Here is a 12,518-nt window from a genome sequence, read left to right as displayed (position 1 = left end):
AAAGTGAACCTTAGTCTAAACATGGACTTTGGGTGGTTATGGTGTATCAATGTAGGTCCATCAATTATAAGAAATGTATCACTCTGATGGGGGATGTTAATAATGACAGAAGCTATGCATGTGTGGGGCAGGGTATAGGATATCTCTCAAGTTTGCTATGAACCAAAAACTGCTCTAAAAAAGTCTTTTAAAAAAAGTCTATTTTAAAAAATAAAATTCAGCTTCTGCTAATATACACACATACATGCACATGTTCAATACTATTCTATTTTTTGTTTTATAAGAGTCAGAAATATTCATGTACCTTGATTGCAAGTCGCTTTTACTTTCACATCATGACATTTCAGTGAAAAAGAAACAATGAAAAGTGGGTTCCAATAAAGAGGCCAAGAAACCCACTGAAAGAATTAAGTCTGATTCCCAATAACTGTGGAAAAACCTCAACAGAAATTCAGCCAGCTTATGGTCAGTTTTAAACTTAAATTCATCTTCAAGATTTACTAGCTAGAAGAGATGAGTTGTAGAAATCGATGCTTGCACAGCCTTTTCCAATCTTCACTCATAATTATCCCTCAGGAAAGAATGCTTTCTTTTATTTTCTGCCTTTTATCCACAACCTGTCAACAACCTCTTCCATGCAACTGGCAAGTGAAAACTCTCTGTCAATAAACAGCTCATGCACTTGTCTATAGCTTCGGGAGCTTCTTTCTGAGGTTCCCCACATGAACAAAGGACAAGGCTCTTTCTTGGGCAGTTCCAATAAAGTAGCTTCAGCCACTTTATTAGAAACTAGCTAGACAAGGCTGGGTGCGGTGGCTCACGCCTGTAATCCCAGCACTTTGGGAGGCCGAGGTGGGCAGATCATGAGGTCAAGAGACTGAGACCATCCCGGTCAGCATGGCGAAACCCCGTCTCTACTAAAAATACAAAAAAATTAGCTGGGCTTGGTGGCACGCGCACTTAGGAGGCTGAGGCAGGAGAATCGCTTGAACCTGGGAGGTGGAGGTTGCAGTGAGCTGAGATCGTGCCACTGCACTCCAGCCTGGTGACAGAGTGAGACTCTGTCTAAAAAACAAAAGAAAGAAAAAAAGAAACTAGCTAGACAATAATCTAGACAGAGCTGCTTCTCTGCTGTTGTATCTACTCTTCCCTCAGCACTGGTTTTCTGAAGCTCCCAGTGGTCTAATTTTTCAAGTCATTTGTCTACTTCCAACTATCCTTGGTAGAAGGTTCTAGTGATAAATATATTACGACTGAACCAAGCTTTCTCTAGTTTATTAATTCAAACAAATTAATTAATTATTCAAACATGTGCTTCCTGAGGCCCATAACAACTTCTTTCAACTCCAGATTGTCAAGCACTCACATGTGTGTTATCTTTGGAACTGCAACCAGTAAGAGGGAAAGTAGAATGGTCAGAAAGCAGAGAAGGAAACCTGTTTTCTTAGAAAAATGTCAGAAGCCATCTCTTATCTCAAATCAACAAAGACGTGAAAGGAAAGAGAAAAAAAAAATGAATATTGTATATAGGCCATAATCCATCACTGTAAGTCCAGTAAACCTATCACAAGAACGTCCAAGCTTGCTTCTGTTTTCTAATAACATTTCTTTGCCCATCAAATAAGAATTAAGATCCTTATCTTGTTATGGTGGCAACATGCCTTGCTTTAGGATGGAATATCATTTAGAATTTGTACTCAGAAATTGTCTTGACACTTTTCTCTTGTCTACTTTAAGAGAAAGAGAAAGCCCAGGAGAAAAAGAAGTATTCAGGGAGTGAAGAAGTATTGAGTTCCTTTTATAGGAACTTTGTAACCCTTCTTTTCATCACTGGTTCTTCATTTTAGGAAGAGCTGGAGATAAAAATTGTGAGGTTAATCAGAATACGGGTCTCATGTAATGCATTTCATGTGTCTTCTAATGATTCCTAGTAAATCCTAATAGGTTAGGGAAAGTGGTCCATTAGCTGCTGTGTCTTCCATCTGCCAAATCCTTTCCCACAATCCTTGGTAAATTCCCCAAATCTGCCTTTTTTTTTCTTTTTTTCTTTTTTTTTTGGTGTGTGTGTGTGTGTGTGTGTGTGTGTGAGAGGGAGAGACAGAGACAGAGAGAGAGAGACAGAGAAAGAGAGACAGAGCCTTGCTCTATCACACAGGCAGAGTGCAGTGGCACAGTCATGGTTCACTGCAGCCTCGATCTCTCGAGCTCAAGCATGTTCATCCTACCTCTGCCTCCCAAGTAGCTAAGACTACAGGCACACGCCACCACACCCAGCTAATTTTTGCATTTTTATTTGTTTGTTTGATTTTGGTTTTCATTTGGTTTGGTTTGGTTTTTTGAGACGGAGTATCACTCTGTCACCCAGGCTGGAGTTCAGTGGCACGATCTCAGCTCACTGCAACTTCCATCTCTCGGGTTCAAGTGATTCCTCCTGCCTCAGCCTCCTGAGCAGCTGGGACTACATATACGTGCCAACACGCCAAGCTAATTTTTATGTTTTTAGTAGAGACGGAGTTTCACCATATTGGCCAGGCTGGTCTTGAACTTCTGACCTCATGATCCACCCGCCTTGGCCTCCCAAAGTGCTGGGATTACAGGTGTGAGCCAACGTGTCTGGCCAATTTTTGCATTTTTAGTAAAGACAGGGTTTCACCATGTTGCCCAGGCTGGTCTCAAACTCCTGGGCTCAAGCGATCTGTCTGCCTTGGCCTCCCAAAGTCCAGGGATTACAGGCGTAAGCTACCACACCCAGCCTCTGGCTTTTTTCTAGCCACAATCAACTTTTATTCAATTAACTAAGTCTCCAAAAGTTCTCATGCTCCCACGAGGAAGTGAGTAGAGGTATAAATGAAACAAGATTGGCTATGTTAATAATTTTTGAATCTGAGGGATGAGTATGTGAGGGTTTATTACACTCTTCATTAGCTGTAGATATACTTTTATGTATATTTGAAATTTTCCTTAATAAATATTTTACAATAAAAAGTCTATCAATCATCTCAGTCAAGTGCAGTGTTTTAAATAATAAATTCTGAAAAAAAATCTTCAAAAAAATACTATAGCATCATAGCTATTTTAAATTCTGTCCCTAGGCAATGTAACAGAGCCCTTTTTTTGCCCCTTACTGCAGGTAATTCAGATGATGCACTCTTTCCTCACCTCCTCTCTGCTCTTCTCTTGCACTTATAAAACATAATCAGTCGTTTAGACTGGAGTGTGGTGGATTCTTGGTTCTATGATTCTCAATAGTGTATACATCTCCTCTTCTGGCTAGGAAAGGCAACCCCTAAAGGAATGGCTTTGCCAACTTACAAATTAGTTGGGAAGATCATTTGTGGGCAAATCCTTTGCACCTCCAATGTAGTAGATGCTGTTGGTGCCCTCCTCCGATCCCCTTCACCAGCTAGGACAACAGCCTCTCGCTGCAGAGAAGGTTGGCCAGGGCCGTGCTGATAAACCTTTAACATCTGGCTGCCTGCAGGAGTGTAAGGCCTGGGATTTGTAGCTTTTGTTGATTTTCATGATGTAATGCTTCCATCATGGCCGATTGCAAGCTGTCAGGGTGAAGTCACAGAACGGGCATTTGGGAAGTGCTGTGCAGTCAGCACTTGTGAGCTGTGGTTGAGCTGACTCCAGCACACCATGGCTACGTACAGCTTGTAACTGTTCCTTTCTCTGGGGAATTGCCTCCTGACTGAAGACTGTCGCCTTTCAGGCTTCACCCATGGATATCCGTAAATGATGACCAACTGATATGGGTGTACAAAATTCCAGCCCCCGTGCCTCGAGGTGGGTCAATTCTGTGGTATGAATTATTCATCAGAACCCACCCACACGCACACAATGAATCAGATCACATTCCTTGAGAGGACATCATTGTACAGCTCTTTGCCCTTTCCTCTCCTGCTTCTCTCACTTATTAGCAGGTTTTTCCCCCTAAAGAATATGCCATGCCCTTAGGGAATTGCATGCAGCTGAATGCTTGCCTCAGGCACTGCTTCAAGGGAACCCAGCCTGAGAACATTCAAAACGTACCCCAAGGGGCAAGCTTTCCTAAAACTTCCCTCCAATACACTCCAAATAATACAAAGAGATAATTCTAATCTTAGGAGATACAAAAGTACAACCCAAAGCATCCAACTACAGACCCCACATTTTTAAAGTCTTTTTTCACAGTAAAAATGCATGCAAAATTTTAACCTATGTTCCATAATATCTCTGTTTAACCCTAGAAATGTCATATTTTTTCTCCAGAATTCTTGTGTAGAGTCCATGTTCCAAGATGCTAGATTGTATACATCCCATGGCTGTTCCAACTATGAAGGTAAACGTGCCCAAGTCAGAAAAGCCTGAATAAACTTGAAAGCCACTCAAAGCCTGGCTGCTCAACTTTCAACTCGCAATGAGCAGTGTGCATTGCCAATCCTCAGAGACTGTCTCTTCAGCACTAGAAGGTCAGAGCAGACCTACTCCAAACACAGTATTACTGTATCCCAGTTTCTCCTTTAGTTTCATCAGGAAGGAAGGAAGGGAGGGAGAGTAAAAAAAGAAAGGAATTCCACCACCAAGAGTTAGACTTCAAAATGATCTTCATGTATTCTTTCGTGTCTTCCTTTTACAGATGGGAAAACTAAGATCTGAAGCACAAAGTAATTTACTGAAGGTCACAAAAGCAGTTAATGCTGGAACCAAAATCCCCACATCTCTGGATTTTCAGGCAGGTTTCTCTCCTTGCCCATGTTGCCTGCCCAGCTTCTGAGGACAACCTTGATTGTCCTGTGAACTGGGGTCACTCAGTCAAATGCCTCTGCTGATACCCCAAGGTTGAATGGCAGTTTATTTAGCATGGCAGCTTTCAGACTCCAAGTGTTTCTGAGTGTGTGTTAGAAACCACTACTTCATCCAAAACTGACCAAAGTGGAGAATTGTTTTGTACTTCCCAGCTGTATTTCCTTGACAATAGATGGTCTGAGAATGCCCTCTGGTGCCTTCCTACTGTGTCTTCAAGCACTTCAGAGGCAGGAGGTGGCTGTGGGAAAGGATGAAGAAAAGCTAGGCTCCTGGAAATGGTTTTTTCTCTCAAAAAATGTGGCGTGGGTGTGCTGTCAGCACACTGTGGCAGGATTCGACCAGGAAGTTGGATAAAAACATACTGTGCGGTTACGCCTCCTCTGTTGCATTTGCCTTTTTTTCTCTAACGATGAATATAATTCTTTTTAATTGCACCATTATTTAAATACTTATTCAACTCATATTAATACAAGGCATAGAAACAATAACAAATTGGTAGGCATAAAAATCTCTGACACGATTTTAATTTAGGCGTATCCTTTTCTGGTTTTCTGCATAGTATGATTACCATTTCTCAAGAACATGAGCAAAAGCACACTCCCTGGGTCCCCAGAATGGAGTGCACCTTCTCAAGTACACTGCCACGTTAGTTTTAATTACATGTATTTGAGAAAAAGAAGATTGACACTTCTTCCCCAAGATGCACCCCTCAAGAAGTTGAAAGGAGCACTGACTAGAACAAAGGGAAAAAAAGCAATTAAAGGCTCTCTAGGGCTATGACTTAGATACATTTGTCCCTTTTAATCCTTACATTGATCAGAAATATGAAATATAAGATTTGGGAAGGAGAGTGTCTATTTTAGCCCTCCCTCACATCAGGACTGGTCATGGCAATACCTGTCATTTATTGACTATTAACTCAATGCCAGGTAATATAAGTTATTTCTCGTGAATTATTTCATTTAAATCCTCACAACCACCTCAAGAGAAAGGTGCTATTGTTTTCTGCATTGTATAGATGAGAAACTTGAGTCATGGAGATATTAAATGCATTGCCCAAGGTCACTCAGCCACTAGCAAGGCCAGAGCTCAAGCATCAATCTGCTCGGCTCCCAAGCCCATGCTTTTAGCCCTCCGGATATATGGCGTCCACAACTTTCCTAAACAGCCTTCCTGTTCCCTCTCCTTAAATTCATCCAACAATGAGCAAATCATTCTATTATCTAACAGCTCTCATTGCTTAAATCACTCCTGTTACCCCATATTTGGTACCGGAGTGATGCAGCAGTTTGCTCCCTGTTCTACTTGACCTTCCTTTAAATATTTGAAACCAGATATCAGGTCACTAGTCCACTTTCCCAGCTTGCTCTTCTCTAACTACAATGTCCCAAGGTCCTCCAACTGTTCCTTGATTAAGTCGCTTTCCAGGCCTTTCACTAACCAGGTTCACTCCAGCTGTGTAGCAGCTCTCCCCACAAAATGGAAATGCGATAGCTAGCAGTGAACAACACCCTAAATGTAGTCTGACTATAGCAGGGCAGAGTGGGACTACTGCCTCCTTATTACCGAAATCATTTCTAATTAAAAGGCATCTTTAATTCTTACAGCAGTTGTATCACATTGGTCATTCGTGTGGTGACCCCAGCCACCAAAAAACCCTTGGCCTTTCTCCCACGGAAAGTAAGATCTTCCCCTAGCAAAAATGCACACTAAAGTTCTGAACTACAATGAAGGATTTATTTAATTTAAATTTCATATTCTTATTTGTTCTGAGTTCTTAATTTTTCCTCACTATTGAGATCATCCAAACCTCAGGTCAAGATGGCCAAAAAGGTGAGTCCACAGACAGCCCTGAAGCCTCCCTCCCAAGTGGCACCCACTGGAATTCAGTGCCCTTCACATATCCCTGTCCAACTGGCCACAAAGTCTCCTAGCTTCACTGTCACCCTGCTCATATACCTTCATCTTTCCCACAAGGACGTCATAAGAGGCTCTATCAAACGTCTTCCTGAAATCCAGACACATTTTGTCTGTGGAATTTCCCCTCCCCACCAGTCTCCCCACTCTATCAAAAAAGGAAGCAAAGTTCATTGGGCATATCTTGTTTTTAAGCAAACCCACATTTAGCGAATCCATATTTATACATACCACCAGGCTCAACAGGATGTTTATTTCAGAAAATGAACGTTCTTCCAAGAAACCTAATTTTAAATAGAATAGAGAAATAACATTTTAGCTACATTTTTTCACTTGTAAAAGCACTTGAAAAAACATATATTTTCAGGTCCATCAATACCACCATGGGGCTCAGCATTTATCATAGTATTTAAGTGATAGACGCCACTTAAATACTATATTTCCGAAATATAATTAAACTTTGACCACAACTGCATTAATCAGGATTGGAACTTTACCTGCATCATACTTTAACCAGAGAAGTAAATCTCACCAAGGCAATTTGATATCTGGATTGAGTTCTGTATTCAGAATACATTAAATTCCACCTTCTAAAACTTTCTGGACAATGACCAGAATGTCTGCCATTCCGGACAATGAAAATTGAGCTGCCATTGAAAGACTTCGATATCACAGATAAAGATCCCATTGCATAAGCATACCATACACACTAAAACCAAAAAGTAAAAAAATAAAAAAAAATAGATGAGGACATTTTTTAAAGATATTATTTATTGAAAGTAGTGTAGCATTTATTGAGAATATGTCAGGATGTTCTGAGAGTTTAACAAACGTGAACTCAATCCCTGAAACAACCCTTAATGATAGTCACTTTTATTTTCTTCATTTTTAACAGAAGGGAAGATGAAGGCACAATCAGGTTAAATGACTTGCTCAAAGACACACAGCTAGGAAGTGGCATGGAGCCTCAACAGAGAAAATTAAAAGTGTTATGCTTAAAACTTGAACAAAAAAATTCATAGAGACTTTCCATTCTGCCGTTGGACATTCTCAAAAAATGTCTTAAATACTTTTACTTTTCTCCTCACTTCAGTTGGCAGTGCTATATGTTTCCTCATGAAAGAATAAGTTTAAAAGGTAAGAGAATAAGATAAATACATTCTGCAGTGTCAAAGGTCACACATGGCTGGCTTGAGTTTACCATTCTTGGGTCCTCGAGTTCAATTCACTGACTTCAATTCCTGATCCTTGTGGTAGCTCCAATGTCTACTATTCTGCTGGGCTGGCCCTTCGTAGGTACTAAATAAATCTTTATTGAATTCAATGAAGTGAATTTGTTACTGAGGCATTTCAGGCTGCACCATATAAAGATATTAATAATATCCCTAACCATTTACCTCAAAATACTTTCCAAGTCTTGTTAGCTTACCCACTCATTTACAAAAGACTTAGACTCACATTTCTAGGCATAGGATTTAGGATACTTCGCTCCATGAATTACATTATACTTTTCAGAATTGTGACAGTTAACAGTCACAAACCCCAATAGAATATTCTAACGTGGCCATATTTTACACAAATTCGGAATAGTGTAATATGAAAAATTCATATAGTCTCTTCACACTCAAAATGTGAAGTAATATAAGTGCCTCAAATTTAAATTCTTTCTGAGGATCAAAGAATTTTAAGGCTAGCAGGCCAAATGAACTGTAAAACTGAATTCAGGATATGGTCTGAATTATGCAAGTTTGGAATTACGCAGTCTTGAAGGCCACATCCTTTTCATAAATGCCACCAACCCCAACACATCACCAAGGGACAACACCAAGGAAGCACTGCTGTATAACAACTTGGTGGCTGAAGTCTTGGAGGCCAAACAGGCTCAGAAGCTCCAAGCCAAAGCAGCTGTCCTCAGCCTCTCAAAAATCGATGCAATTACAGAGAAAAATGCTGAGACACACAACAGGAAGATGAAAATTAAACTCAAGAGACCCATGACCAAATTGCACCCATGCGTCTAAATGTTGGTGGTGCTAGCCCTGAAACAGCGGGCTCCCGGGACTCAGAGAACGAATTATCCATCTCCCCTCTCAAACTCTCTAGCCCTTATAGAACCATAGGCTCTCAGACCTCACCTGGATGAGAAACCACAGCTCTCTCAAAGCCTCATCATTTCAGCGTAAGAGATGCTGACAGATAAACAAATTACCAAATGACAAAGTGAGTTTAGCCTTTGTGCACTGGAAGCAATGGCTGGAAATGTTCATGACCAATTCCACAAAGACAGGCAAACATTCACACTCAGAGAGAGAAAGAGAGACAGAGAGAGAGAGAGAGAGAGAGAGAAAAGGGATAGAGAGAGAGCGAGACAGAGAGAGAATGAGTAACAGTCTACGGTTTCCCTTCCTCCACTGTATGTCCAGTGAAATTGTCCCTGGTATTTAAGAAAGCAAGGACAGAATGAAAACCTAGGAAAAAAAAGGAATTGAGGTTAAGACCAGAGTGACAATGAAAGTAATGAAGGTGGAAGTCTTTTACAAGCACTTGTGAATCTGAAGCAAGAAGTGGCTTCTTTTCTTGGGTTTTATCCTTCCAGTGGCCTTCCTAATAGGGAAAAGCGAAAGTCAGTCACTTTCGGTGCCTGTATCAACCTTGTAAGACACACTAAATTCTCTCTGTAATGCATAACTGTCAGCCTCTCTCACTCATCTGGAGTGATTTTTCCAATTAAGCATGACAGACATTTCACTCAAGCCCCCTATTCTAACTCAGAGGCCAGGTCCTGAAGAATGAGACTTCAGTGGCTGCTGACACTTCTTTTGTCACACAAGCCTCTCTAGACAAACAATATTGACTACAAATTTGTCAGGACTTTCTATGGCCATCAATCATGCCTGCCCTTTTGCCTACTTGTGCGCTCCTGTATTTCCCCTCACTCCCATGCTCAAAACAAGACAAAATTAAACTCAAAAGTGTAACCCTCAAAGTTAGAATCAGCATAAATCCTGGAGTATCTGGAATGTGAATATTCATCTGGCACAACTAATGTACTCCTTACTCTAGAAATTAAAAGCTTTAAAATGATGTACTGCCTCAGAGAAATGTGCACCAGAGTTTCACGTCAGAATGTTTTGGTGTTTGGTGTTTGTCTTTTTGTGTTTGTGTGTGTGTGTGTGTGTTTTCATTCTTACATGAGTTCTCAGAAAGTATAGGCAGATAAAGGTCTGACTCACAGGTCTCAAACTCCAATGCCTTCAAGGCTCATAGAGCAGAGACGGGGCAGAGTTAAAAGCATTTGCTGCTGTAGACATCGTTATGTATTATCAAGAAATAGTGTGCAGACTGTCCTTTTCTTTTGGCAGAAGCCGAGGCCCTGAGTCCTGCCTGTATGAATGACATGTAAGCTGTGGGCCTGTGATTTTTTTCTGTTCTTTCTTCTTCAGTCTGGCTTCATCTCAAGAAGGAAAAAAAAAAAGTACACATCTCCCCATGCGAGAGAAAGGATGACTTACATTACTGAGTGTGTGTGTGTGTGTGTGTGTGTGTGTGTGTGTGTGTTGCCCTGAAGTAATGCCAGCATCCAGAACTGCAACCTTACCTTTTTAATCCTTAAGAACCAGAGACATAGTTGCTCCTGCTCAGCAAAGTCTACAGCCATTTCCAAGAGCTCCATGACAACTTGCATGAGGACCAGGCCACCACCATGGTGAGCTCCAAGGTGGGCTGGTCCACGTCTTGTGATCAAAATGACTGATGCTAGCATTTGTCATCATGTAGTTTCCATCATGATAGTTTCTTCTTTTGCTTCTTGAATGAGAAGGAATGGGGATTTTTCAATTAAAGGTTAAAGTATCTTCTTTCTTCAAGGTCTTATTAGCCAACTTGTCAATTGTCTTTCAGCTCAGAGGACAGAAATTCATGGAAATAGGATGCAGGCATCCCTTTTATTTGTCTCCTCCTGCACCTCTGCTACTTGCAGGCACATCCTCAAATGATGAAATATCAACTGCTTCCCAGCATCTTTGGGAGGTGCATATACTTTTACAATGCTGTGTTTGCAAGTTCATTATAATAAAAGCGAAATTCAAAGTTCATAATAATAAAAGCGAAATTCAAAATAAGTACATGTAAAGCAGAATTTTCAGAGCCCCTCTAGTTAACACAGTCATTAATTTGCCTTTCTTCTTTTTCTTGATTTATGAAACTACTAGTTGCAAACTGATGTCGATTCAGAGCAGGAGCCAGGGTGGACAATGGATCTCAGCATCTGACCCTTTTGGAGCAGCTGTCTGAACCACAAGGAAAAATGATCAGGCCTGAAGCCAGTGGGAGAATCATCAAAACAGACAATACAACCCATTTGTTTAATGAAGAAAGAGTTAGGCAACCTACTAGAAACCACAGGCCTGATCCACATTTTTTAAACTTATGACCATGTCTAGAAAAGTTGCTTAACTCTTCTGTGCTCCATTCTTCCAATGCTCAGAGCTCCATGAGACTCATCCAGAGCTCCCATGTGACTCAATGCCTGCCCCACCTCTCCACACCTGCACAACTATCAAAATAACCAGCAAGGAAAGCTTTCTTTAAAAAATGAAGATTCCTTGCCTTTACCCTAGGTCTCATCCAGGCCTATGAAATGGGAAATCTGCCTGATGGGGCATTTTTACCAGGAGAATCTAAATGAGCAACTGAATTTAGAAATCACTAGGCTGGAGCAGAAAGAGCAAATGCACAATCCAAGAACCACTTTTCCTACCCCTTTGTCCATGACAGACATTAATAATCAACACCAGCACTCTTTCCCACAGAACCCAGCCAAAGCTCAGGATCCTTCTCCAGATGGAGGTCCAGGCAGCCACTCCCAGTCAATGAGAGCTGGCTCACAAATTGAAACCTTTCTGCCATCCCTGAGTGAGAACCCAGTAGTCCACCAGTATTGTGTGTTCAGTTGCACCTTTCACCCAGCATCTAGAACAGCTCATCGTATAATCCTTTTAGGTTCACAAAATCTTTTCAAACACCTGATCTTCTTTAAGCCTCCCAGAAACCTTGTGAAGTTAAAAGGGTATGTGTTATTATACCCATTTTACAGACTGAGAAACTGGGGGTCACAGAAGTTCTTAGTCTTGCCCAGGGTCAGAGAGCTGATGAAGAATAAGGACAGAAAATTCACCCAGATCTCCTGTTCCTAGACCAGCATTCTTCCTTCTGTAACAAGCTGGGCATGGAGTATTGAGGGCAACATCACCACCTGAGCTTAGCAAAAAACAGACCATACAGTAAACAGTACAGAAGAGGAAAGTGGGCCAGAGAGGTTTAGTAAATTGACCAAGGTCACAAAGCCTTAAAACCAGCGAGCAAGAACCCCAAGCAGGTCTGTCTGACTCTCCATCTGTGCTCTTCCTGTTTAGATGGTGCGTCCTCCCAGATCAGCACACACTAGGAAAGGGCCTTTCCTCTCCTCTCCCTGAGTTCACTCTCACACACCCTGCGCGTCTGGCCCTCCTCCCAGCCTATTTCCCTTGTTTCCGCTGGTGTCATCCTCTCAGCCACACTCACCTCTCCACCACCCACCCCCCTTCTTGCCCCTGCAACTTCCTTCCAAATGCAGGAGGAAACCGCCCAGCTTACTCACAACGGCCCCAGCCAACAGAGTGCAGATAAGACAAGCACCTTGGCAGCGAGACGCGAATATAAAATTGCAAACAGCTTTTGAAGTTACAGATCCGTAATCTTCTAAGCCAAAGAAGAGGGGTTCGCCTCTTCTCCCCCTCATCTGAATCAACAGTCCAAAGGACTGAACTGAA

The 12,518-nt window shown here is 41.5% G+C and overlaps 1 long non-coding RNA gene across 2 annotated transcripts in view; it reads right to left on the bottom strand.

Moving 5' to 3' along the window:
- The window catches only part of LOC106998826 (uncharacterized), a 38,136-nt gene that overhangs the window by 14,266 nt on the left and 11,352 nt on the right, over positions 1 to 12,518 (bottom strand). For both annotated transcript variants that reach the window (XR_003730394.2, XR_001445367.3), the window contains 2 exons: positions 10,307 to 10,997; positions 6,940 to 6,992 (listed from right to left, as the gene is read on the bottom strand). This is a non-coding gene — a long non-coding RNA (uncharacterized LOC106998826). The remainder of the gene's footprint in view (positions 1 to 6,939; positions 6,993 to 10,306; positions 10,998 to 12,518) is intronic.

This window comes from Macaca mulatta, chromosome 6, assembly GCF_049350105.2.
Source record: "Macaca mulatta isolate MMU2019108-1 chromosome 6, T2T-MMU8v2.0, whole genome shotgun sequence".
NCBI classification, from domain to species: domain Eukaryota; kingdom Metazoa; phylum Chordata; class Mammalia; order Primates; family Cercopithecidae; genus Macaca; species Macaca mulatta.
This window is presented reverse-complemented; position numbering and strand designations above follow the sequence as displayed.